This window comes from Saccopteryx bilineata, chromosome 3 (genome assembly GCF_036850765.1).
Source record: "Saccopteryx bilineata isolate mSacBil1 chromosome 3, mSacBil1_pri_phased_curated, whole genome shotgun sequence".
Taxonomy (NCBI): Eukaryota; Metazoa; Chordata; class Mammalia; order Chiroptera; family Emballonuridae; genus Saccopteryx; species Saccopteryx bilineata.
Genome location: NC_089492.1, coordinates 83,595,387 through 83,619,552, shown reverse-complemented (window position 1 = coordinate 83,619,552; position 24,166 = coordinate 83,595,387). Strand labels below are relative to the sequence as shown.

General features: G+C 36.3%; 1 protein-coding gene across 7 annotated transcripts in view; it reads left to right on the top strand.

Annotated features, from left to right (window-relative positions):
- Window positions 1-24,166, top strand: part of NCOA1 (nuclear receptor coactivator 1) — a 199,887-nt gene that overhangs the window by 11,541 nt on the left and 164,180 nt on the right. The gene's annotated exons all lie outside the window — the stretch shown is intronic.

Below are 24,166 nucleotides of genomic sequence, written 5' to 3'. Positions count from 1 at the left end.
TATGCTTGTATAGGGTTCAGTACTACCCACGGTTTCAGGTATCCATTGGGGGTCTTGGAATGTATCACTCACGGATAAAGGGGAACTACTGTACTTTCCAAGATATACCTGGATGCTGTGGAAACTAAAAGGTGATATGTAAGATTAAGCATAGTTGAGCCTGACCAGGCAGTGGCACAGTGGAGAGAACATTGGCCTGGGATGCTGAGGACCCAAGTTTGAAATCCCAAGGTTGCCGGCTTGAGCGCAGGCTCACCTGGCTTGAGCCACAGGGTCGCGGGCTTGAGCGTGGGATCATAGACATGACTCCATGTTTGCTGGCTTGAGCCCAAAATCACTGGCTTAGCAAGGGGTCACTCACTCTGCTATAGTCCCCTGGTCAAGGCACATATGAGAAAGCAATTAATGAACAACTAAGATGCTGCAATGGAGAATAGATGCTTCTCATCTCTCTCTCCCTACAGCCTTTCTGTCCCGTCTGCTCTCTCTTTTTCTTTCATAAAAAAAAACAAACAAAAAAATATAGTTGAAAGGTGCTCAGTTTAACACCTGTTATTTAGTAAAGGGACTGAGATATTTATTCTGAAGATGATCTTAAATGGGGGGGGGAGGTCAAAATTAATGTGGTCAGGTAAAGAGTATGGGATCATTAAATTTAAGAAAAAAAGAAACTAATATAAGAAAAAGAAAATATAGTAATAGTAATATCAGACACTGTGATACTTTATATATATTTTCAGATCCTATCCCAATAACCCTGTGAAATATAGACTATTACTATATTTATTGTAAGAAAACTGAGTCTTGTTGTTTTTGTTTTTGTTTTTTTTTCTGAAGCTGGAAACGGGGAGGCAGTCAGACAGACTCCCGCATGCACCCGACCGGGATCCACCCGGCACGCCCACCAGGGGTCGATGCTCTGCCCATCCAGGCATCGCTCTGTCACGACCAGAGCCACTCTAGCGCCTGGGGCAGAGGCCAAGGAGCCATCCCCAGCGCCCGGGCCATCTTTTGCTCCAGTGGAGCCTTGGCTTCAGGAGGGGAAGAGAGAGACAGAGAGGAAGGAGAGGGGGAGGGGTGGAGAAGCAGATGGGCGCTTCTCCTGTGTGCCCTGGCCGGGAATTGAACCCGGGACTTCCGCACGCCAGGCCGATGCTCTACCACCGAGCCAACCGGCCAGGGCGAAAACTGAGTCTTGGTAAGGCTTACTTTGAAATTAACTCACAGTATAGCCAGGATTCACTGTCTCTTTCTCTTGAGGGTGAAACCAAAAGTTAGAGTTAGAGTTCAATAACTGATTTTTAATCAGAATAAAAAAATAAAATAAATGACTCCTACAGTTTAAATAAACTGTAAAAGCATAGATTTGGGAAAATCAGGGATTTAGGGATTTTGCTAGTTCAGATGATATGAGAGGGCTCCTAGAAAGTTATTGTAATTGCAGATATATCAGTTGGAATATAGTGTTTCATACAAGAAAGGTCAACCGTTCTAACATGCTACTTACCAGTCAAACCACATTTTACTGTTTTTGAGAAGGAGGGATGTCTCATTGGTTTTGAAAATGGTATTTTATTTATTTATTTATTTTGAATTTTTTAGTTTTTTAATTAATTTTAATGGGGTGACATTAATCAGTCATGGTACATAGGTTTAGAGAAAACATCTTCAATTTATTTTGACATTTGATTATGTTGCATACCCATCACCCAAAGTCAAATTGTCTTCTGTCCAAAAATGGTATTTTATATGGAGTGACTTTCAGCTATCTTATCCCTTTAACGTTCTCAATTGAAGTAAACATAGAAGTGTTTAACATGGAAATGATTTAAATAACTTATAAATTTCAAGAATTTTTGGTGATTCCTTGAAATTAGAAATTTCTTACATTATTAAGAAACACTGTCTATTACAAGTCTAGCAGTGTAAACATACAATTAGGTTAGGTGCAAAATTGAGAATCTCTGTCCTTATTCTTAATATCAAATGGATGCATTCAATGTTAGTAAAAATGTACAGCCCGAAGAAGTACAGTGTAAGACCTGTATTGCTTATAGTGGATTTAGTCACTTTTAAAGCTTTCTTTTAAATTTGGCATTATGTATACTTTTCCAGTTGACCATGTGGCATTTAAAAAAATTTCATTTTAGATAAGCCACAAAGGAAAACCTCAGTTAATTCCAGAAAGCCTGAAACTGTGTATGTCCATTCTCTCACTACAACAGAAGTTTAAAATGCACTACTCCAATAACTTGGTGAAAAAAAATCAAACAGAAAAACTTTCTTAAATAATTAGTCAAACAGGAGTTCAAATATATCAATAACTGATTATTTAGTAAATGAAAATGAGGCTTAGGGCAAGACTAATACTGTACTCAGAAGTCAGTTAAGAAAAAAATAAATAGCTTGACCAGGATAGAGTGTCAGACTGGGACACAGAGGACCCAGGCTCAAAACCCAGAGGTCGCTGGCTTGATTGAGCATGGGCTCTTCCTGCTTGAGCATCGGCTCATCTGGCTTGAGTGCAGGCTCACCAGCTTGTGCATGGGGTTGCTGGCTTATGTCTGGGATCATAGATATGACCCCATAGTTGCTGGCTTGAGCCCAAGGTCACTGGCTTGAGAAAGGGGTCACTAGCTCTGCTGTAGCCTGTCCCCATCAAGGCCATATGAGAAAGCAATCAATGAACAACTAAGGTGCTACAACAAAGAGTGCTCATCTCTCTTCCTTTCTGTCTGTCCCTATCTGTCCCTCTCTCTGACTCTTTCTCTGTCAAAAAAAGAAAAGAAAGAAATGCACTCAACCTCAGAATTCAGTAAAATAAGCAAATAAAACCAACAAAATAAATGCCTAAGAGAGGATATAAATAAGATAAAAGCAGAAACAAATCAGTTGAAAAAGAGAAACTGTAAAATTGAGAAAAACCTAAGAGCTATTAATTATAGTTAAAAAACAAGGTAAACAACTATTTGACCAATCTTATCAAGGAAAAGATAAAAAACTAAAGTAAGAAAGGATAAAGGATATGTAAAAATAGAACTTTTAAAAAAATAGAGAAAGCTGTATTTTTTAACTCTAAACTGTATATTGGAAATCTTTCTGAAATGAATTGTGAAACATCCAAACAGCTTTTAGAAGAAGAAAATCTGGGTAAATCAAAAACAGTGGAAGAAAGTTAAAAGAATTTTCTCCAAAACTTGGTTTGGGGGCCAGGTCATTTTGCTAGTGAGTTTCTTCTAGCTTTCAAGGAACATATAATTCCTTGGTGAGAATCTGTTCTAGAGATTTAAAAAAGATGGAAATAGGCCCAATTAATGTTATGAAATCAATATAAATATATTAACAATGGCTACTTCATGAAAATAAGATTCTTTTGGTGGGATGACTTTTTTTAGTTTCTCTTGCAAGTAAGTACAATAAATTTTTCTTAAAATCAGGACAGTTGAGAAAAAAATAACCTAGAAGTTACAAACTGAGATAAAGATGTCTTTTATATCTATTAATATATTTACTGTTACTGCTCTTCCTTTCTTTGTGTAGATTCAAATTTTGATATTCCTTTTCTTATGCTTAAAGAAAATTTCTTTAAGTGCATGTCTTCTTGTAATGTATTTTTCTCAACCTTTGTCTAAAAACATTTCCACATTCATTTTGAAATATACAGTGTGTCTGTAAAGTCATGGTGCACTTTTGACCAGTCACAGGAAAGCAACAAAAGACGATAGAAATGTGAAATCTGCACCAAATAAAAGAAAAACTCTCCCAGTTTCATACCTATTCAGTGCAGTTCGATGTGGGCTCATGCACAGATTTTTTAGGGCTCCTTAGGTAGTAGCTATCCCGTATAGCCTCTACAGACTCATCACTGACTGATGGCCTACCAGAACGGGGTTTCTCCATCAAACTGCCGATTTCCTTCAACTGCTTATCCCACAGAGTAATATTATTTCCGTGTGGTGGTGCTTCGTTATAAACGTGCCAATATTCACATTGCACTTTGGTCATGGATTCAAATTTAGCGAGCCACAGAACACACTGAACTTTCCTCTGTACTGTCCACCTCTTGACTGGCATGGCTGTGGGCTGCTCCGCTGTATACACGGTGTTACGTCATCATCTGTGCACGAGCACATGCTGCCACATCATCCTACAGAAACTGGGAGGGTTTTCCTTTTATTTGGTGCAGATTTCACATTTCTATTGTCTTTTGTTGCTTTCCTGTGACCGATCAAAAGTGCACCATGACTTTACAGACACACTGTATTTTAAGTGGATATAGAATTTTAGGTTGACAGTTTTTTTCTTGTAGTACTTAGCAGTGTAACTCCATTGACTTTTTATTTTGCATAGTTTCTGATGAGAAGTCTCTGTTTTTCTGTACATAATGGGTTTTTTCCTACCTCTGGTAGCTTTTAACATTTTTTTCTTAATCACTAGTTTTTAATAATTCGATTATGATACTTATATTTGTAGGTGTAGTCTCTTTGTTTATTCTTCTTGGATTTTGTTGAGCCTATTGGATCCATGAATTTATGATTTGAAAAAAATTTTACCCATTATTTCTCTAAATATTTTTTTCTATCACCTTCTTTCTAGTTTTTAGACCCAAACTACATGTGTATTAGATTATTTGATATTTTGCTGCAAATCATTGGTGTTCTCTTTTTTTAATTTCACTTTTCTTTCCTTTTTGTATTTTTCCTCTTTCTGCTTCATTTTGGATATATTTATGGCTGTGTTTTCATAGTAACTGTTGAAGCTGCTATTAATCCCACCTAGTGTATTCCTCATCTGACATATTGTATTTTTTATTTCTAGAAATTCCATTTGAGCCTTACAGAAATCTTACACTTCTATCCTAAAAAGTCCATGTCTTCTTTCTCTACCTTCTTGAGCATAAGCTTTTAACGTATTTGCCAAGTTCTGTGTCTCTCTCAGTTTTGCATTTATTTTTATTAATCTATTTTTTTCCTGGTTATAGGTCATATTGTCTTTTTAATGTATACACCTGGTAAATTTTCACTGGACATCAGATATTGTGAATTTTATATTGTTGTTGTCTGGATTTGTTGTATTTCTTTAAGTTTGTTGGTCTAAGTTGTGGCATGCCATTGAAATTTCTGAAGTCACTTTGATTTTTTTTAGACTTGCTTTGTTTTGAAGAAGCTTAGTTAAGGTGGGTACAGAGCAGCATTTTTTCCTAGAGCTAATATAGAGTTGAAACTTTCTGAGGAGTTTATTTAATGTCTCATGTGTTACAAGGTCATCATTCTACTTTGTAGAAATACAAGCTATTTCTGACTTCGGTTGCGTTTCAGGAATCCTGTGGCCTATTTGTTTTTCAGTGGTCCTTTCCCCAAACTTTAGTAGTTCCCTATCAACACACAACAGATCAGTACCTGCTATTGAAATACTGGTCAGTTTGTTGATTTAAATTTACTTGTTCTTTATTTTAAATATTGTATTTGTTCCTGTTTTGTTTTTTTACTTTAAAATAAGGTATGTGCAGTGTGCATAGGGATTTGTTCATAGTTTTTTTTATAGTCCGGCCCTCCAACAGTCTGAGGCACAGTGAACTGGCCCCCTGTGTAAAAAGTTTGGGGACCCCTGCTTTAGAGGATGTCTGTACAGACCTCCAGAGCCCTGTCAGTATATGCAGCTCCCTTCTCTCTGGTTCGCTTTTCCAAAGAATCTGGCTGCCTTGGCTTTCATGAAAATTCTCAATTCTCTGAGACTGCCAGGCTTTGGAGGCTTCTTGTATAAGCCAGGAGGATTAATTGGACCCCTATTACTTCATCATGGCTCTTTGTGGAAATACTTGGTTATCTTTTCCTTCTTTTTTTCTATAGGTTAGGATGTGGGCCTAAGTAAAAGAAGCCAGGGAACCAGTTGGCTTGTTTGTATTGTTTCATCTGCTAGGCTTACCTGTAACTGAGGCAGAGGAGTGCCTAGTTGTTTGTGATCTTTGGTGATAACACACAGGCAGTTCTGCCTGGTGTATCCTTCTTCATTTCCACTCTGGTACTTATTACAGTGGTAGCATGGTAGATCAAGAATTATGGTATTCTGAATCTTGGTCAAAACTACATAGTTTTAATAAATTCTTAATATTCTTCATTTTAACTGAATTAAAATCTATTTTTATTTACCTTTTCTCAGCTATTTCTGTTTGCTATTACTCACCTTTAATTTTATCAGATTTTGTTGTTGTTTATGTTATTTGCTAGTTATCTAACTGGTTATTTTTCACCTGGGTTGTCTTTACTTCATTCATCATGTATTTTTCTGCATCACAGTAACCTTTAGGATCTTGGAACAGTTTGATCTTTGTGCATTATATCTTTAGCTTTGTTCCTGCTTCTCTGTTCTTCCTTTCCTCTACTTAGAAATGATAGAGTAAATAAACAATTGAATAGATGTAGACAAATATATTCATACATACATGTAATGTATTTTCTCAATTCTAAGACTATTAATTGTGATATATACTATTGATTTAATATATTTTCAAGAAAAAAGAAACATTATATTTATTTTTAAAATCTTTCTTAGAAATTAACTGACATACATACATACATTACCCATATAATTTTTATACCATCTTCTTTGCAATCATATGTAAGGTTGAGTCCAATCCTTTTTCACATTCTGACATGCTGATTTTTTCTCACCTATGCTTACTTTTTTGGTTTCTTTACACATTATGATTGTTTATCTAGTTTTGAGTCATATGGGAAATGTTTGAAATTTAACCTACCTTTTTTTTTTTTTTTGCTAAACTCATATTTTTAAAATTTTCTGTAGAAAACTGTGTATTAAATAACTTTCTTTTTGAGTCAGCTGGAAACTTTTGACAGATTGATATCCAGCCCTTAGGTGATAGTACTTTGTAAAATAGTAATTGGACACACCAATGTCTCCTAGCTTTGAAAATTCTGTGGTCTATTTTGAGGGATTGGGCAATTTCTACTGCCTTGAATTGTCCTTACTTGTTTTGGAACAAACAACTTTTGCATCATAATACCTTTTTATATCAGTGTTTTATCATAGTTCATTCTTTTTTTTTAATTTTTATTTTTTTGTATTTTTCTGAAGCTGGAAACTGGGAGCAGTCAGACAGACTCCCGCATGCGCCCGACCGACCGGGATCCACCCGGCATGCCCACCAAGGAGGCGATGCTCTGCCCATCCGGGGCATCGCTCTGTTGTGACCAGAGCCATTCTAGCACCTGAGGCAGAGGCCATGGAGCCATCCCCATCGCCCGGGCCATCTTTGCTCCAGTGGAGCCTTGGCTGCGGAGGGGAAGAGAGAGACAGAGAGGAAGGAGAGGGGGAGGGGTTGAGAAGCAGATGGGCGCTTCTCCTGTGTGCCCTGGCCAGAAATCGAACCCGGGACTCCTGCATGCCAGGCCGACGCTCTACCACTGAGCCAACCGGCCAGGGCCTCATAGTTCATTCTTTATGAAAACATTTTCAAGCAACAGTTAGGCTTTCATATTTCACTTAAAATTCAACTGCGAGTGAGTTTACTATTGAACTTAACTTAGCTGTGGTCATAGTTCGATAAACCAGTACTTTCTACGGGAAGGTATTTTCTACAGGTTTACACGTCGGCAAGCAATAACATGTATCACACCTTATCCTTTTGCTTGGCTATTGGTGGTTTTTTGGACATTAATTCTGATATTTCTAGTTTCAGAAACCTAAAAATGTTATTTTAGGAAAAACAGCTATCTTTAGAATTGAGAAAATATGACTCAGGAATTTCATATATAATAAGCAAGCATAAATTCTGTCAAGTGGTAGAATGATGACCAAAGAGCAGTTAGAAAAATTAGTATTGAACCTGTCTGTATACAGATGTATGGTTAACTTTTTAAAATTGGAAAACAAGTGAAACTGTGAAAAGACTAGTAATGTGAAGTATGAAGACTAAAAAACTGATTTAAAAATTAAACACCCCTAGGTAAAGAAAACCAACACAATTTAAAAGAAAAATAACAAAATAGAAAACATTTACAAATATGACCTTGAATACTATCTAAAATTATAATGAATACTTAAAAAGTATTTACAACAATAAGATTCCAGTAAGTACATTGGTAAAGTCATGCCCATTAAGTCATAAAGGGACATAGACTAACCAAACGTTAAGAAAAGAGTTAACCTATGGGTAATTAAAACAATAGTGAATTACCTTTTCATACCTATTGAATAATTGTAATAAAATAGTCCATAGGAAATCAAGTACTTAGGCATTGCTTTTGGCATTAGTACAGCTCATTTGGAGGGTGGTATGGTAGTATATATTTTAAAAGTCATAAGCATATTTATGGCCAATGATTTAATAATCCTACTCTAGGGAATTAACCCTAAGTAATAATGCAAGGAGTAAAAAAAGCTGTATTAAGCTGTATTCACATAATATTACTTGTAATAGTAAAAACTGAAGCCTGGTCAGGTGGTGGTGCAATGGATAGAGTGTCGGACTGGGATGCGGAGGTTTGAAACCTTGAGGTCACTGGCTTGAGCACCGGCTCACCAGCTTGAGTGCAGGGTCATAGATATGACCCCATGGTTGCTGTCTTGAATCCAAGGGTCGCTGGCTAGAAGCCCATAGTTGCTGACTTGAACAAGGGGTCACTCGCTCTGCTGTGGCCTCCACTCCCCAGGTCAAGACACATATGAGAAAGCAACCAGTGAACAACTAAGGAGCCACAACAAAGAATTGATGCTTCTTATCTTTCTCCCTTTCCTTCCTGTCTGTCCCTATCTGTCTCTATCTGTCCCTCTCTTTGACTCTCTATCTCTGTCAAAAAAAAAAAAAAAAAAAAAGTAAAAACTGAAAACAACCTTAATTGGCCAACAATGGGAAATTTGATGTTTTATGATAAATGACTAGCAAAATATTTCATATTCATTTCACTTAGCATGGTGACAACAGGGATGGTATCTTTTTTATTCTCTGCTGTAGTACCAGTGCCTAAAATAGACTGGCTTATAACAGGTACTCAGCAATTATAATTATTATTGAAATGAACAAATCAATGAAATGATGTTAACTTAAATTGAAATATACACATGCTTAACCTGTTCATAAGTACCTTAATGAGTAAGGATGGTGTGGAACAAGTTGGTTGATGAAGAGTTTTTTGGGGAGGTTTGAAATAGAGTTTGAAAGTTCAATAGGATATGGGTTCTCTTGGGATCCAGGAGTTGGGAAAAGCATTCCAGGAAGAGGGTCAGTATGAGGAAAGGCCTGACATTAGGAATTGACTGGAGGGTAAGGTAGGAGCTGAGGCATAGGTAAAGACAGTGTTCTGAATGGACTTGTAAATCATGCGATTAGATGGGACTTTATTCTATAGTATGGGAAGTCATTACTGGTTTTCTGTAGATGTTGACATTGAAAGAGTTATTTAATTCAGGGGTTTAATTTGGCATTGGTATATAGGACAGGTTTAGCAGGGAGATCAGTTTAAACTATAGTATATTGGAAATACTAGAATGGAACTTTGTGTGAGAAGTCCAGTTATAGTCATTGTAAAGCTTTTTTTCACCTTCAACCATGGATAGGAATCTGATAATTGTTCCTTTGCACTAATACTACTTTTATTAATTTTAAGAGTTAAACTTGGTTATGTAAAAGGAGAGTGCTATTAGAAGGATAATCAAAAATATAATACAGGAAAATTTCACTGAAATTTTATGCTTAAAATCATTCACAAAAATGTTTAGGGTCAAAATAGAACAAAAAATAAATAATTCTTTCAGCTTCATGTTTGTTTTTATAAATTTTTATTAAAGACAGAAGAAAACTATGTCACCTATCATTGTTCTGTTAAAATATTGGTAGAATATACTTTAAAATTATGATTTTTTAATGAAAGATCATAGTTAAAAATGATGACTTGAGAACCTATTTTTCTCTCTAGGGCTTTATGAAAAGAAGGTTTGTATTTTTTTTTGTTTGTTTCCCCCTAGTATTTAACATATTATGCTGGTACTTGGGTAGTGGTAGTTAACATTTCTGAACCAGGCCACTGTGGTGAATTAGGGTTATGAAATTTATTTGGAATAAACTAAGAAGAGGTTTAAAAAAAAACCAATTTGTTGCCAGTAGTTGTATAAAACCAACTCTGCATTGTTTATAAAATGGAGAAATTTCATAAATTGTCCCTAGATAAATTTGTGCAGATTATTTTTTTAAAATAGCAAGCATTTTATCAAGCAGTTGATCAGTAATTTTGAGCATTAATGTTTACCATTCAGAATTAAAAATTTAAATGAAAGCTTTACATGAAAAAATGATGTACTTTTAATTGAATTGACATAACAATTCAGTTGAATTGTTTAAGTAGTAGTTTAGAGGAATATACCCAAGTGCCTAATAAATTATTTTATATTTTCAGGGTTAGAGGTTGAATTGGAAAGGGCTTTGCTAAGTAGGTAGTATTTTACCTGAATCTTAAGATTTAATATTTGAGTTTGTTCTATTTGCTTTTCATGCAAGATGCTGGGTTTGTAACATATGCATAAGACATGGTCTTTTCCTTGCTGGACTAACAATTGTTTATAAACCGTGTAAGAAATATTTATATAAGGGAACAAAGAGATGAGTTTGGAGAAGGGACAGGAGAAGAGGAAGTTTGCAGAGAAGTTGGCATAAGTGGCGCTTGAATGAAGGATAAACTCATACCTCCTGGAGAAGGAGGCAAAGGGATGTTCTTAGGTATAGGGTATGTAGTATGAGATCAATGAATAAAAATTTTTTAAAATTTAAAGAAGAAAAAAGCACTCATAGTATTGGCTTTTGATAATCTTTTTCTTAACAGAAAGGAATCCTCTGGCCTCCATGGTTTCTAATAAGAAATTGGCTGTCATTCTAATTCAAGTTCCTCTATAGGTGATGGACTGTTTTCCTCTGTGTGCTTGCAAGATTTCCTTCTGTGTGTTTAGTTTTAGAAACTTTATGATAATGTCTGGCTTGTGCTGGCACAAGTAGACAGAAATTTTATGATAATGTGTTTATATTTGGATTTTTTTGGGTTTAACCTGTTTACAGTTTGCTCAACTTCTTGAATTTGTTAGTTTATGAATTTTTCCAAATTTGAAAAATTGTCAGCCATTATTTCTTCAAATAACTAATCTGCCTACTCTTTGTCCTCTCTTTCTGGGACTCTGATGACATGATTATGAGATCTGTGTAATTGTTCCTCATGTCCCTGAGCATCTGTGTATTTTTTTTCTTTTTATTATCTTTTTGTTGTTTAGATAGAAATAATTTCTATTGTTCAATTTTTAAGTTCACTGATTCTTTTGTTAATAACATTTTAATATTGAGTTCATCCAGTAAGTTTACTTTTGACTATTGTATTTTTCATTTTAAAATTTCCACTTGGTTTTTTTTAATATCTTCTATTTCTTTGCTGAGACTTTGTTTTTCCATTTGTCTCCATAGTGTTTGTAATTACTTGTTGGATCGTTTTACTGATACCTGCTTCAAAATTCTTGTTAGATAATTCACACTTGTCATCTCAGTCAGTACTCGTGTCTGTTAACTGTCTTTTTTTCATTTAAGGTGAGATTTTCCATATATTGCTTAATTTTTTTAATGAGTATAATAATTATTAAAACAAATTAAGAAAACAAGAATAAAGAAGAAATAGGACCAATCAAGCTGTATAAGCTCAATTTTTTTCTTTACAAAGTAGAAATAATAATGTCCGCATCACAGATGTTTTGTAACGGCTGCGTGATAACACATATGTCAAGTACTCTACCCAGTCCCTGCATATAACAAATGCTCAGAAAATAGGAGTTAACTTTGCTTTTCTTTTTCATGCTTACAGTATTTTGAAATCATTGTTCTCAACTACATAACATTTTAAGGGAAGAAGCTCTTTAAAAGAAGTTTAAACTCCTCCCCACCCCCCAACTAGTTCTCTAAATTGTGATTACTAAATATAGGATCAGCCTGTTTCTCAATACTGCTTTAGTTTTTGTTGGGCAGGAATCCTTTTGTTGTTAACAACCTAGATAAGTTTTCTTCTTGTTCTAGGCCCTAGGAAATTCATCCATTTCCTTTTGTTCCTTAGAGAATCTTTTCTATCTCCAACATCTATCCCGGACTGAAGTGGAATTACGGATTGTTGGCAACTCCCTCCTTACTTGCCACCAGGATGACAAATATTTTCCCTTTTTGCTTTTAGGATTTTACAACTAAGCATTAGGGGAATGGTAGAAGCAGGAAGGGGTAAAGAAAGGATGGTGGTCATAACAGACAAAAACAGCGATGTAACAAAGTTGAGGGAATTCAAATAGCTTCTTAAAACTTTCAGTAGTTCCGGACTCTTCTGAGTTGGTAATTGGAAACCCTATTGAATTAATGTATCTTGATTTTTTTCCTTTCTTATGAAAACTCTTTGACCTTCATGGTTGAAAGTTTTTCCTGAGAAAGTAACATTTAAGTTGAATACTAAAAGATGAGTTAAGAGTTACTAGGTGAGGGAGGAAGAATGTATAGGCAAACAGAACAAGCATGTCTAAAGTTTTTGAAGTAAGGGTGGATCATATAGCATATTGAAGATAATAAAACATGTCAGTATGGAAGTAAAGACGATGTGGTATTGACAAAAGGATACACACGTAGATCATTGGAAAAGAGTAGAAAGTCCAGAACTAGGATCCATACAAATATGGTCTATTGATTTTTGGCAAAACTACAAAAGCATTTCAGGAGAAATGCTTTTCTCCTGAAATATACTTCAGTTTTCTGTAATGTTAATATCTTACAAAACTATGGTATGTATTTCAGAAGTAAGAAATAAACATTGAGTGGTGCATAACTTTTAACTAAATTCCAGATTTTCCTTGAATTTCATCAGTTTTCCCACTAATGTCCTTTTTCTGTTCCAGAATCCAATTCAGGTCCCACATTGCATTTAATCATTTTTCCTTAGTCTTCTCTGGTTAGTGACAATTCATTAGTTTTTCCTTCATTTTATTAGCCTTGACACTTTTGAATAGTATTGGTCAGGTATTTTGTAGAGTCCCCCTCAGTTGGGTATGTCTCATGCTTTTCTCATGATTAGACTTAGGCTGTAGTATTTTGAGAAGAATACCACTAGAGGTGAGGTGCACTTTTTTCACATTTTGTCACAGAGTAAAATATTAACATGATTATCACTGGTGATGTTAACCTTACTAATTTTTTTTATACTCTGGAAAACAATTTGGCCTTTTTAAAAATATAATTAAACATATATTACCATGTGAGCCAACAACCCTGGGTATTTACTCTAGAGCATAAAAACTTAATTTCACATAAAAGCCTATACAAATGTTTATGGCAGCTGTATTCATTCAAAACAGGTCCATCCATGTAGTTAGTAGTGGATTACTACTCAGTAGTAAAAAAGAACAAATTTTTGATACATGTAACAACTTGGATGAATCTCAGAGGCATTGTGCTGGATGAAAAAAGCCAGTCTCAAAAGATGATATACTATATGATTCCATTTATGTGACATTATAATATGTGACAAAAAGGCAAAGCAAAGCCATTCTAATCAGAACAATTAGAGGTTAAGTGCAGTGGGAGGATGTAACTATTAAGTTCTTTGGGGAGTGGGGAGGATGGAACTCATTGTATTTGGCTTGTGGTGGTAGACACATATGTGGTTTTTAACATTCTAAATAGCAGCCCACTTTATCTTTTCACATGTTTCCTCTTTAATATAAATTTTCAGGAGTATATTCTATAAAAAGAATTTCTTGCATTAAGAGTATTGCTATTAAGAAAATCTATTAGTTCAAACCTCATGAAATTGGCATTTTTGAAAACAAAGATGGTAGAATATTAGCAATTTCATGTGGTTAAACCTAGTATTCTTTTCCTAGATTGATTGCATTTTTGTCTATAAATTCTTGATTTTTAGTATAGAGAGGGGCATGTTGTATAGTTAATTTTCTAGGTGCTATTTCTTGGTTCTCTTTTGGTTCAAAAGTCCACAAAGATTTGCTGATTTTTGCAGAGACAGAAAAATGTATGAATTAGTATTTTTTGTAAAACATAAATTTTACCTACCAGAGTAATTCTCCTTTTTAAAATACTAACAAGATATATAAAACTAAAATCCATCTTGAGCATTCCCACAGTTCTGGTTCTTTTCCATTTTCTCCTTAGGTAACCATAGCTAAACATTTGGTGTCTGCCTTTTCAGATACTTTCTTTCTTTTTTTTTTTTTTTTTTTTTTTTTTTTTAATAAATTTTTATTAATGGTAATGGGATGACATTAATAAATCAGGGTACATATATTCAAAGAAAACATGTCTAGGTTATTTTGTCATCAAATTATGTTGCACACCCCTCACCCAAAGTCAGATTGTCCTCCGTCACCCTCTATCTAGTTCTCTGTGCCCCTCCCCCTCCCCCTAACTCTCTCCCTCCCTCCCTCCCTCCCATGTCCTCCCTCCCCCCCCACCCTTGGTAACCACCACACTCTTGTCCATGTCTCTTAGTCTCATTTTTATGTTCCACCAATGTATGGAATCATGTATTTCTTGTTTTTTTCTGATTTGCTTATTTCACTCCTTATAATGTTATCAAGATCCCACCATTTTGCTGTAAATGATCTGATGTCATCATTTCTTATGGCTGAGTAGTATGCCATAGTGTATATGTGCCACATCTTCTTTATCCAGTCATCTATTGATGGGCTTTTTGGTTGTTTCCATGTCCTGGCCACTGTGAACAATGCTGCAATGAACATGGGGCTGCATGTGTCTTTACGTATCAATGTTTCTGAGTTTTGGGGATATATACCCAGTAGAGGGATTGCTGGGTCATAAGGTAGTTCTATTTTCAGTTTTTTGAGGAACCACCATACTTTCTTCCATAATGGTTGTACTACTTTACATTCCCACCAACAGTGTATGAGGGTTCCTTTTTCTCCACAGCCTCTCCAACATTTGCTATTACCTGACTTGCTAATAACAGCTAATCGAACAGGTGTGAGGTGGTATCTCATTGCCGTTTTGATTTGCATTTCTCTAATAGCTAAAGAAGATGAGCATCTTTTCATATATCTGTTGGCCATTTGTATTTCTTCCTGGGAGAAGTGTCTATTCATATCCTCTTCCCATTTTTTTATTGGATTGTTTGTTTGTTTGTTGTTGAGTTTTATGAGTTCTTTGTATATTTTGGATATTAGGCCCTTATCTGAGCTGTTGTTTGAAAATATCATTTCCCATTTAGTTGGCTTTCTGTTTATTTTGTTATCAGTTTCCCTTGCTGAGCAAAAACTTCTTAGTCTGATGTAGTCCCATTCATTAATTTTTGCCTTCACTTCTCTTGCCATTGGAGTCAAATTCATAAAATGCTCTTTAAAACCCAGGTCCATGAGTTTAGTACCTATGTCTTCTTCTATGTACTTAATTGTTTCAGGTCTTATGTTTAGATCTTTGATCCATTTTGAGTTAATTTTTGTACAGGGGGAGAGACTGTAGTCCAGTTTCATTCTTTTGCATGTGGCTTTCCAGTTTTCCCAGCACCATTTATTGAAGAGGCTTTCTTTTCTCCATTGTGTGTTGTTGGCCCCTTTATCAAAAATTATTTGACTATATATATGTGGTTTTATTTCTGGACTTTCTATTCTGTTCCATTGGTCTGAGTGTCTATTTTTCTGCCAATACCATGCTGTTTTGATTGTCGTGGCCCTATAATAGAGTTTGAAGTCAGGTATTGTTATGCCCCCAGCTTCATTCTTTTTCTTTAGGATTGCTTTGGCTATTCGGGGTTTTTTATAGTTCCATATAAATCTGATGATTTTTTGCTCTATTTCTTTAAAAAATGTCATTGGAATTTTGATGGGAATTGCATTAAATTTGTATATTGCTTTGGGTAATATAGCCATCTTGATTATATTTATTCTTCCTAGCCAAGAACAAGGTATATTCTTCCATCTCATTATATCTTTTTCGATTTCCCTTAACAATGGTTTATAGTTTTCATTATATAAGTCCTTTACATTCTTTGTTATGTTTATTCCTAAGTATTTTATTTTTTTTGTTGCAATCGTGAAGGGGATTATTCTTTTGAGTTCCTTCTCAGTTGTTTCATTGTTGGCATATAGAAAGGCTATTGACTTCTGTATGTTAATTTTGTATCCTGCGACCTTACTGTATTGGCTTATTGTTTCTAGTAGTCTTTTTGTGGATTCTTTGGGGTTTTCGATGTATAGGATCATATCATCTGCAAAAAGTGATACCTTTACTTCTTCTTTTCTGATATGGATGCCTTTTATTTCTTTGTCTTGTCTGATTGCTCTGGCTAGAACCTCTAGTACCACATTAAATAAGAGTGGAGAGAGTGGACAACCCTGTCTTGTTCCTGATTTAAGGGGGAAAGCCTTCAGTTTAGTGCCATTTAATATGATGTTAGCTGATGGTTTATCATATATGGCCTTTATCATGTTGAGATATTTTCCTTCTATACCCATTTTGTTGAGAGTCTTAAACATAAAATTGTGTTGTATTTTATCGAAAGCCTTTTCTGCGTCTATTGATAAGATCATGTGGTTTTTGTTCTTTGTTTTGTTGATATGGTGTATTACATTAACCGTTTTACGTATGTTGAACCATCCTTGAGATTCTGGGATGAATCCTACTTGATCATGATGTATTATTTTTTTAATATGTTGTTGTATTCGATTTGCTAGTATTTTGTTTAGCATTTTAGCATCTGTATTCATTAGAGATATTGGTCTGTAGTTTTCTTTTTTTGTGCCATCCTTGCCTGGTTTTGGTAGGAGGGTTATGTTGGCCTCATAAAATGTGTTTGGAAGTATTGCTTCTTCTTCAATTTTTTGGAAGACTTTGAGTAGAATAGGAACCAAGTCTTCTTTGAATGTTTGATAAAATTCGCTGGTATAGCCGTCAGGGCCTGGACTTTTATTTTTGGGGAGGTTTTTAATGGTTTTTTCTATTTCTTCTCTACTGATAGGTCTGTTTAGGCTTTCTGCTTCTTCTTGACTCAGTCTAGGAAGGTTGTATTGTTCTAGGAATCTATCCATTTCTTCTAGGTTGTTGAATTTAGTGGCATAAAGTTTTTCATAGTATTCTACAATAATTCTTTGTATATCTACGGTGTCCGTGGTGATTTCTCCTCTTTCATTTTGGATTTTGTTTATATGAGTTCTTTCTCTTTTTTCCTTGGTAAGTCTTGCCAAGGGTTTGTCAATTTTGTTGATCTTTTCAAAGAACCAGCTCCTTGTTCTATTAATTTTTTCTATAGTTTTTCTGTTCTCTAATTCATTTATTTCTGCTCTGATTTTTATTATCTCCTTTTTTCGGCTGGTTTTGGGTTGTCTTTGTTCTTCTTTTTCTAGTTCCTTAAGGTGGGAAGTTAAGTGGTTCACTTGGGCTCTCTCTTGTTTGTTCATATATGCCTGAAGCGATATGAACTTCCCTCTTATCACTGCTTTTGCTGCATCCCATAGATTCTGATATGTCGTATTGTCATTTTCATTAGTCTGTATATATCTTTTGATCTCTGCACTTATTTCTTCTTTGACCCATTCATTTTTTAAAAGTATGTTGTTTAGTTTCCACATTTTTGTGGGATTTTTTTCCTCTTTTTTGCAGTTGAATTCTAGTTTCAAGGCTTTATGATCAGAAAATATGCTTGGTACAACTTCAATTTTTCTGAATTTGCTGATGTTGTTTTTGTGGCCCAACATATGGTCAATTCTTGAGAATGATCCATGTACACTGGAGAAAAATGTATACTCAGTCACTTTGGGATGAAATGTCCTGTAGATGTCTATCATATCCAGGTGCTCTAGTGTTTTGTTTAAGGCCACTATGTCTTTGTTGATTCTCTGTTTGGATGACCGATCTAGAGCCGTCAGCGGTGTATTGAGGTCTCCAAGTATGATTGTATTTTTGTCAGTTTTTGTTTTAAGATCAATAAGTAGCTGTCTTATATATTTTGGTGCTCCTTGGTTTGGTGCATATATATTAAGAATTGTTATGTCTTCTTGATTCAGTGTCCCCTTAGCCATTATGAAATGGCCATTTTTGTCTCTAAGTACTTTTCCTGTCTTGTAGTCAGCATTATCCGATATGAGTATTGCTACACCTGCTTTTTTTTGGATGTTATTTGCTTGGAGTATTGTTTTCCAGCCTTTCACTTTGAATTTGTTTTTATCCTTGTTACTTAGATGAGTTTCCTGTAGGCCGCATACAGTTGGATTTTCTTTTTTAATCCATTCTGCTACTCTGTGCCTTTTTATTGGTGAGTTTAATCCATTTACATTTAGTGTAATTATTGATACTTGTGAGTTCCCTATTGCCATTTTATATCTTGCTTTCTGTTAGTTTTGTGTCTTGTTTGATCCTTCTCTTTCGTTTTTCTATCTTTTGTTTTTATTTGGTTGTATTCCATACATCTTTCCTCTGTTGCTATCTTTTTTATCTCATGTGCTTCTGTGGTGGTTTTTTCAATGGTGGTTACCTTTGAGTAATGAAAAGGGTCCCTACCCTGTTCATTGTAGCGAACTATTTTGTGAGTACTTTTGCACTCCATCGTCCTTTGCTACTGTTAATCTCCGTCTTCTCCCCCTCTTTCTTTTTGTTGTTGTCACAGTTTAAATTTGGTTTTATTGTGTTCTTCTTGGAGCTTTTACTTGTGGCTCTGTTTTTTTTTTTGTTCTTTGTATCTGATTGGAGAACCCCCTTTAGTAATTCCTGGAGTGGGGGTTTTCTGATGATAAATTCCCTCATCTTTTCTGTATCTGTGAATGTTTTTATTTCTCCTTCATATTTGAAGGATAGCTTTGATGGGTATAGTATTCGTGGCTGAAAGTTCCTCTCTTTCAGGACTTTAAATATTGGGGTCCACTCTCTTCTAGCTTGTAGAGTTTCTGCTGAGAAATCTGATGATAATCTAATGGGCCTTCCTTTATATGTTGTATTCTTCTTTTCCCTGGCTGCCTTGAGAATTTTTTCTTTGCTGTTGGTTTGTGTCAATTTCATTATGATATGCCTTGGAGTAGGTTTGTTGGGGTTAAGAAAACTTGGAGTTCTGTTTGCTTCTTGAACTTGAGGCTTTAGTTCTTTCCACAGGCTTGGGAAGTTCTCATCAATTATTTGTTTAAGTATGTTCTCCATTCCATTTTCTCTCTCTTCTCCCTCTGATATACCTATTATTCTTATGTTATTCTTTTTGATGGAGTCAGATAATTCTTGTAGGGCTATCTCATTTTTTTTAATTTTTGAGTCTCTTTCTTCTTCTCTCTGTTGTGCCTCAAGTTGCTTGTCTTCTATTTCACTAATCCTCTCTTCTATCTGACCTGTTCTATTAGCTAAGCTTGTTACTTCGTTTTTCAGCTCGTGAATTGAGTTTTTCATCTCTGTTTGATTTGTTTTTATAGTTTCAATTTCCTTGGACATATATTCTTTGTGTTCATGGAGTTGTTTTCTGAGCTCCCTATATTGCCTTTCTGTGTTTTCTTGTATATCTCGGAGGATTTTTAGGATTTCTATCTTGAATTCTCTGTCATTTAGCTCCAAGGTTTCCAATATATTAAATTTTTTCTCCATAGATTTTTCCTCATCTAGCTGTGTTACCTCTCTTTCTTTTGTATCCATGATATTCGATTTTCTCTTCCTTAATGGCATCTGAGGGTGGTTTTGTTGATAGTATTAATGAGATTTAATAAAGAATAAAAAGTTAAAAAAAATAAAAAAATAACAAATCGAAAAGAGTTGTTTTTTTAAAAAAAAATTAATAATGAAATAAAGAAAAATAAAATAAAATAAAAATTTTTTAAAAAAGGAAATTATTCCCCCCCTCTTTTTTTCCTCTCCTCTCCTCTCCCCTCTTTCTTGAGAAAATCTTGTGGTGGACTGTGAGTTATAACAAACAATGCCTGTGATGGAGGGCCTGAATTGGGGAAAAGTAATAAAGGGGCAAAAAAGAGAGAAAGAAAAAAAAAAAAAAAAAAAGAAAAAAGAAAAAAAAAAGAGCGTATGGACCCACAAAAAGCAAATAAGGAAAAAATTTGGGTCAAGAATAAAATGATTTGCTTTTAGGTGTTGGTTTTCTAAGAGTTATGATGAGAGGAATAAGAGGAAAATGGAAAAATGGGGGGACAAATTAAAAACTTACTATTGTATTTAGTGGAACAAGAACTAGATAATATGGAGAGCCAGGGATGGGAGCACTGCTAGTGAGTTAAAAAGGTGAAGTAAAAACCCTCCAAAATGCCACAAACATAGGTTTGAGTCCCAGATAAGATAATTTGTTTGTTATTGAGGTTTGAATGAGAGGAGATGTAAAGGAGAAAGGAAGAAACTAATATAGAGGGAGAAAAGAAAGAGAGAGAGAGAAAAAAAGAGGGAACCACTAAAAGAAGAAAAAAGAAAGGAGAGAGAGAGAGAGAGTTAAGGGTTTTGGAGTGCAACCCTCATAGAGAGAAAGGAAGAGAAGAGAAATGATAATGGGAGATGTAACACTTATGGGTAGTGTAGTTCAGGGAGAGGAGAGAGTAAGACCGGTAGAGAGTTAATCGGCCAAATTGGAGGAGGAAAAAAAAGTCTCAAGAATGAAGATAATAGAAACAAACGAACAAATATAATAAAATGGGATAGGTTATAAAGTCTGCAGATTATTCTTGATTTTGAGAGGTTATCTTCTTGCTTTTTCTTTTCTCTCCCTCTTCCTGGTCGGTGACTCTGTACCCCGGGTTCTGCCCCTTTGGCACGCTCAGGTAGAGGTTTGCAGTTGATAAGTCTCTATGGCAATGTCATGTATTGTGCTTTATTCTCGTTGGGAGTCGAGGCTCATTAGCATTTATAGGCTCCGACAGTGAGAGAGTCCGTGTTCCTGGAGCCTTTCTCCTAGTCTTTCCTTCCTCAATTAGTAGCCTGATAGTCCAGGTATGGGGTTGCTGCTGCCTCTGCCTGGATAGTAAGAGGCTCAAATTGCTGGCAACTCCCCACTCTATTTCCACTCAGCACAGGGCTCTGGGTAAGGCTCAGTCAGTCAGAGCTGCTAGCATAATCAGGCGGGCTTTCCGCCCACTCGAAGACCTCTGGCTCTGCCACTCTATCCGGTAACACAAGCGGGCGCCCACTTCCGGGGCGCTTGGAGGAAACTCTCACTCACTGTCTGCAACCAGGATATCCGGCCAGCAGTCTCACGCTCTGAGTGAAACCCCCAACCGCAGGGAAAAGTTGCAGCGTTGGAATTGAGTCTCGCTCCGTCCCCGTGTGCGGCTTTTGCAAGGCGCTGGGGCGGCCCGAGATTCCGCTTTGGCCCACACAAAGGGCCCTGACTCTGCCCCTCTGTGCGATAACACGGGCTCGCACTGCCGAGGCACTCGGAGGAATCGCTCACTCCTTATCTGCGCGCGCAAACCAGGATATGAGGCCGGCCGCGTTTCGCTCTGAGTGAAACAGCCTCCAGCACGGAAAATCTGCACCGTTGGGATTAGTTCTCACTCCCTCCCGTGCGTGGCTTTCCCAGGGCACTGGGGCTGCCCAGAGACTCTGCCCTCAGCCCACAGAAAGGCCTCTGACCCTGCCTCTCCGTGGGGCAACACGGGTACCCACTTCCGCGGCTTAGGAAGAAATCTCTCTTCCACTAACTGCGCACCGACCAGGAGACCGGGTAAAATGGCCGCTCCGCTTGTCTTTCTTTGTTTGGGTTTGGCGCGAGTGTTAGCTTGTATTGCCCGGGTTGCCACAGGATCAGATTTTCCTCGGCTTGGATCTCTGAGCCACAGCCTGGTTCGGCCGTTTTTGCTGCGGCGGCCTGGATCTATTCACCCCCTTTGCCCGCCTCAGTTTCTATATTCACAGTTACCAGAAAAAGCCGCCCTGTTTAGGTTAGTGAGGAAGGCGGAGCATTTCTTACTCCCTATTTCCTTCGGGGTTTGGTTATATATTTAGCCAATTTTTCACTCAATCATACCTTTGGGTGTATTGCGAAGAATCTGGAAGCTCCAAGTATAGGTTTTTCTGTTTCTGGTTGAAGATCTTGTTGAGTTTTGGGGGAGATTTATCGGTATCGCTTCCTACTCCGCCATTACTCTGACGTCATCCCCCATTCAGATACTTTCAATCCATATATATTTATCGTGTGTATATGCATCCACACATACACACATACTTGTAGGAAATACATAGAATCATGTGGATTGTTTTTATAAATGGCATATTTATATAGTTCGGCAATATGACTTTTTCATTCTACAATATGTAATCTGTGCTCTGTTGTTTTTAGTTGCTGTATTGCATTTTGTACTGTGGCTATACCATAGTTTTATTTGGACCCTCAAGGTTTTTACTGTAGATTGTTTATAATTTTTAGAAACTACAAACAATGAAGATAGGAGTATGCTTCCTCATGCACCTGCATAAGAGTTCCATTAAAGACAAAGAGAAGTAGAATTGCTGAGTCATATGGTATATGCATTTCTTAAATGTTTTATTCTAGAAAATTTCAAACATATGCCAAAGTGGACAGAATAATGAATTCTTATTCACTTTTGACAGTTATCAGTCCATGACCAATCTTGATTTAGCTATATTCTCATTCGCTTTCTCCCCTCATATTTTGAAACAAATCTAGATGATGTCATTTGATCTGTAAATATTTCATGTTTTCAGAAAGTATAAATTTCTCTTTTTATTTAAAAAAGTAATCACAATACCATTATCACAGTTCAAAATTAACAATATATCTTTAATATCTAAGTATTCAGTGAATGTTCAAATTTTAAATTATTTTAATGTCAAACATTTTCTTCCATATATATATCATTTTACTTGAATTAGGATTTGATAAGGTTCACAATGTAACTGATTGATACGCCTTATTTTTTTAAAGTCTCATAATTTCTTTTTCTTTTTTTTTCCTCTCTTTTTGTCCATTTCCCTGAGAGCACACCCCCCCAACCCCACTCCTCTACCACCACCACCAGCTCCAGGCCCCAGCTCCATTTTTCTCTATTTATTTTAAATTTTTATAGTATATTGATGGAAGAGACTGGATTGTTTGTCCTGAAGGTTTTTCTGTTGGGAAAATCTGGCTCTTGCTTATTGCATCTCATGGCATTGTTTAACTTGTTTTCGTGTTCTCTATTTCCTGTACATTTCGAGTTGGGTATGGAGGCTTGATGAGATTCAGATTTGATTTCTTTTTTTATGTCAGGATTATTTTCCAGAGCCCTGGCCGGGTGGCACATTTGGTTAGAGCATCATCCCTGTTCATAAAGGTTGTGGGTTTGGTCCCCGGTTGGAGCATATACAGGAAGAAATCAATGCCTCTCTCTCTCTTTTCTTCTCTCTCTAAAATAAATACTTTTTAAAGAAGGTTATTTTATAGAAAATGTCATCTTCTATAAGGCGACACAGAGCAATGATACATGCATTTATAATTCGGAGTATATTGGCCCTGGCCGGTTGGCTCAGTGGTAGAGCGTCGGCCTGGCGTGCAGGAGTCCCGGGTTCGATTCCCAGCCAGGGCACACAGGAGAAGTGCCCATCTGCTTCTCCACCCTTCCCCCTCTCCTTCCTCTCTGTCTCTCTCTTCCCCTCCCGCAGCTGAGGCTCCATTGGAGCAAAGATGGCCCGGGCGCTGGGGATGGCTCTGTGGCCTCTTCCTCAGGTGCTAGAATGGCTCTGGATGCAACAGAGCGACGCCCCAGAAGGGCAGAACATCGCCCCCTGGTGGGCATGCCGGGTGGATCCCAGTCAGGCACATGCAGCTGACTGCCTCCCCGTTTCCAGCTTCGGAAAAATGAAAAAAAAAAAAATTCGGAGTATATTGCCAGATTATCTTTCAGAACTGTTGTTTCAGTCTGTACATTTATCATTAGTATTTGAGAATAACCCTGCACACACTTATGAACTCCTGTTATCATTAACTTTTCAAAATTTTTTGAATTGACTAGTGAAAAATGTTTTTACTTATTTCCCTAATTACTAATAATGTGGCTTTTTTATTTTTTAGGATCAGTTTTTTTTTTTTTCCTCTAACAGCAATTTTCAACCTTTTTCATCTCATGGCACACATAAACTAATTACTAAAATTCTGTGGCACAGCAAAAAATATATTGTTTGCTGATTGGACAAAACAATAGTTATAATTTTAGT